Source organism: Equus quagga, chromosome 10, assembly GCF_021613505.1.
Source record: "Equus quagga isolate Etosha38 chromosome 10, UCLA_HA_Equagga_1.0, whole genome shotgun sequence".
Lineage (NCBI taxonomy): Eukaryota > Metazoa > Chordata > Mammalia > Perissodactyla > Equidae > Equus > Equus quagga.
This window is the reverse complement of record NC_060276.1, coordinates 24,856,515-24,861,235: the sequence shown is the minus strand read 5'-3', so window position 1 is coordinate 24,861,235 and position 4,721 is coordinate 24,856,515. Positions and strand designations below refer to the sequence as shown.

The following is a 4,721-nucleotide window of genomic DNA, read 5'->3' as shown; positions in this document are numbered from 1 at the left end:
CTATGCAAATCTCCCTTCACCCTTTCTTCACACCTCTTAATCTTTCCACGAGTACTTCCAGCATTAATTTCTAGTGTCTAACATTAGAAGTGCTATCAGCCTATAACAGTAAATTTGGTACCAATGACAGACATCAAATGCTGACAGTAGTTCTAGCGTTCGAATTTGACGTAATGTTGGTAGTTACCAGTAACAGATACTGCACTTAAATTCAAGGAGTAGTCTTTGTTTTTATTAATGTTAATGTCCCTTTTAGTTATTAATATGACTTTGCCTTTATAAGCTTACATGCATGTCAATAAAAGAGAGTCTTACTGGAGGTTCTGGGCAATGCTAATTTTAACCAAATCACTTTCAGCAATATAGGGAAATAGCTAAAGAATGTTTATTTGGGGGGGTGTATCTATTATTCTGCTAACAACGTTTCTGCTTCCAAAAAGTACTGCTATTTCTATAAAAACTAATACCCAGCAACAGTTCCACAACAGCAACAAACAAAATGAAGAATAATCTAATCATTAAATGTGTATGGGTTTAAAATGACAAATGTCTCCTGAACCTATTGAAAAATCCACATCACAATAGGACCTTTTAGTAATCCATAAGTCTGAGTTGATAGGGCTGCCTGTGCCTTGTTAAGTCTTTTTTGTTGTTGTTTATTAAATGTTGGCACTCAAAAAATAATGCAAATGTCATCTGTCTACACAAACAAATCCTATGACATGTTTAACTACTTAATACAAATAACTAGGACCAGTGCCAGCATTAAGTAATGAAAGAATTAGCTGCTGATAGGAATGAATTATTTTGGCTAGTATTTCTCAAATGATTCAAGCAGAAGGCAGAAGGTAGTTTTTTCCTTGAAATTTCCAGATATTCATACCAAGTTTTGACTTTGCTTCCATGGAGATCTGGCCATTCAGTGAAGGCTGTGTCTCTATGTGCAAAAAAAAAAAAAAGAAGGAAAGAAAAAGAAAAAATGGAAAATCGAATGGATTATCAAATGAAGACAAAGATGTTCACTGTAATTATCATCGTATTTCAGGCTAACAAGCACACATACCCTATCTAAACCCTGACTACATTTTCATTGTCACTGCTTAGTCCAAGCCCCATCACCTCTCAGACTGTCTAAGCCTTCCTAATCCATCATCCAGAGACATCTTTCTAAAATGTCAAACTGAGCATGTCGCTGCTATGGCTCCCCATTGCCTACGGGATACGAAGGGCCCTCTGTGATTGGGTTTCTGCCTATTTCTCCGGCATAAACTTCTCCAGCTCTCCTTTAATAGAGCTCTCTGCCCTCGGCTTCCTAGGTGTTAGCCAAAGGAACTACTTGTGGTTCCGAGAGGAGGGGGGCTCTCTGTTTTGACTTTCCCAGCCTTTCTTCACACTCCTCCCTGGCTAAAGTTCTTTATCTTTTGTTTGCCTAATGAATACTATGTCATTTCAACTCTTACCTTCCTTATAAACCCTTTCTGACTCCTGCCCACATTCACCTTTGTACACACATTCCACTTGGTCAGTCTTCTATAATAGCACCTATAACGCTTGATTGGATTTATTTGATCCTGACTATCTTTTCTTAATAGGTTGCAAGCTCTTTGAGGTCAAGGACCATGAATTATTCATCTCTGCATCACCAGCCCCTAGCCTATTCTGTGTCTGGCACGTAGGAGGCATTCAGTAAATACTGTTGAATGAAGAACAATTGTAACTAGAATTATCTAGATAGCCACTGTCCAATACGTAGCCACTAGCCACATGCGGCTATTTACATTTAAATTTTAATTAATTAAAATTAAAAATTCAGTTCCTCAGTTGCATTGACCACATTTCCAGTGCTCAATAGCTGCTTATGGCTACCGTACTGGACAGCACAGATTATAGAAGTTGCCATCATTGCAATAAGTTCTAATACATAGTGCTGATCTAGATAATTCTTTATTCTCCCATTTCAATTTAATAAACATAGATTTTCTACTACATGCTAATATTTGTGCTAGGCATGGTGGTTATAGCGAATGTGAACAAAACATGAATACTATTATGATTATTATTTGCAAGGCATTTAAAATCTGGTAGGGAGAAGGCTTGCAAAATGAGAGAGATTATTTCCATATTGGGACATCAGGGAAGGCTTTATGGAGATTTTCTCATTTAAACTAGGCATTTAAGTATGGAGAGAATGTGAATAGGGCAAATTCTGGGAAAGGAGAAAAAATAGTATAAGCAAACATACAGAGGTGGGAAAGTGCTAGGAAAATAGGAAGTAATTTAGTTTGCTTAGAATGTATGGTATATGAGCAGGGAGTAGTTGTTTAGTTTATTCATTCATTCCTTCAATCATTCAACGAATATTTTTTTGAGCACCTATCCTGTTTCAAGCTCTATACTAAGCGCTGGGGAGACGACAGAGACCTATACAGACATTGCCCCAGCAAGGTACACAGTTATGAGTGATGAAATTTGGTTTAACACTGTGGAAGGCACTGAAAGCTACTCTAAAGAATTTGTACTTTGTTCCTGAGGCCCTCAAGCTTTAAGAGTGGACTTTAGACCAGCAGCATGGGCTGGGCATGACCTGGGAGTTAGAAATGCAAAATCTCAGGCCTCGCCCTAGCTTCAGACTTACTGAATCAGAATCTGCATTTTAGCAATATCTCCAGGTTATTCTTAAGCAATTAACACTTGAGAAGCGTTGTTATACGTCAACTGAGCCAATAAGAGAGCATGTAAGTGAACAAATCAAAGTAAGCATAAAAGTGAGTAAGGAAGGTGGTATTCTAATCACTATTGGGTTAGATGCAAAATAAATTGGACATAAGACTATTGTAGCTCAAATGGGAAGTGAGAGGGGTTGTATGTGAGAGACATTGAATCTTTTGTATGTATAGCTCAGTTCCATTAACTCATATTGCAAATATTGTATTTTATACTACACTTGATCTTAGCCAAAAGGCCAAGAAGCGATGGAAATATTCTATTTTATTCCAAGTAAAAACCCCCCAGCAAATTCAGTAATATGGTATTTGAGATGTCTTAGAAGGTGCCAGCTATTCGTTTTAGAGAAGGCTTATTGGTATGTCTATTTCCTGTTGATGCCACAGGTCCATGGTCTACTCCTGAGTGTCAAAGTATCAAGCTCTTATTATATAAGTTCAAACAGGGGTGATGGTAAGGATCTCGGAAATTAAGTCATTACAGTACATCCAAGTTCACAAAAAGCTGATTTGTAAACTAGAAATTCAATTTATTAATTTACAATGGATAATTACTCTTCTACTAACCAGAGATTTTTTTCTTTTATCACCAGCATTAAATTTTTTATTACAACTTTTTATTTTATTTATTTTTTTTGAGGAAGATCAACCCTGAGCTAACATCTGCTGCCAATCCTCCTCTTTTTGCTGAGGAAGACTGGCCCTGAGCTAACATCTGTGCCCATCTTCCTCTACTTTATATGTGGGACGCCTGCCACAGCATGGCTTGCCAAGCGGTGCCATGTCCGCACCCAGGATCCAAACTGGTGAACCCCAGGCCGCTGAAGTGGAACGTGCGAACTTAACCCCCGCACCACTGGGCCAGCCCCTACAACTTTTTATTTTAAAACGGTTTAGGGGGGCTGGCTCGGTAGCATAGCGGTTAAGCTTGCACACTCTGCTTTGGTAGCCTGGGGTTTGCAGGTTCGGATCCCGGGTCCAGACCTACCACTACTCAAGCCACGCTGTGGTGGCATCCCACATAAAAATAGAGGAAGATTGGCACAGATGTTAGCTCAGCTATGATCTTCCTCAAGCAAAAAGAGGAAGATTGGCAACAGATGTTAGCTCAGGGCCAATCTTCCTCACTAAATAAATAAATAGATAAATAAATAAATAAAATAGTTTAGGACTCAAAAGAACTTGCAAAAATAATACAGAGTATTCCCATGTACCCTTTATGCAGCTTTTCCCACTGATAATAGCTTACATAATTATAGTATGTTGTGAAACCCAGGAAATCGACATTGATACAATACTATTAACTCAAGAACAGACCTTATTTGGATTTCACCAGTTTTTTCATGCACGCATGCATGCCTGCACACACACGCGTGCAGTTCTATGAAATTTTAACACATGTTTAGACCTAAGTAAACATCACCAGTCAGGATACACAGCTGTTCCATCACCACAAAGAAACTCCCTCTCATTACTCCTTAAGTTACACCCTTCCCCCAACCCCAGCCCTTGCCAACCACTGATCTGGTCTCCATCACTGTAATTTTATCATTTTGGGAATATTATGTAATGGAATCATACAGTGTGTTAACTCTCTGAGATTGGCTTTTTCAACTAAGCATAATGCCCTTGAGGTCCATCCAAGTTGTCACATGTATCAATAGTTCCTTTTTACTGCTAAGTCGTATTCCAGTCTATGAATATAGCACAGTTTGTTTAACCATTTACCAGTTCATGGACATTTGGGTTGTTTCCTGTTTTGGGCCATCACAAGTAAATCTGCTATGAGCATTTGTGCACAAATTTTTATGTAAACATAACTTTTCATTTCTCTAGGATAAATGCTCAGGAGTAAGATTGATGGCTCATGTGGTAAGTGTATGTTTAGCTTTATAAGAAAGTGCCAAACTGTTTCCCAGAGTAACCAGTATCTTAAAAATTACATAAGTAATATACGCTCACTGTAAAAAAAATCAACATAAGGTAGCAACGTATACA

At 38.2% G+C, this 4,721-nt stretch overlaps 1 pseudogene; it reads right to left on the bottom strand.

The window, feature by feature from the left end:
- Positions 1-2,892: 2,892 nt before the first annotated feature.
- Positions 2,893-2,974, bottom strand: LOC124246245 (uncharacterized; annotated as a pseudogene).
- Between the last annotated feature and the right edge of the window lie 1,747 nt (positions 2,975-4,721).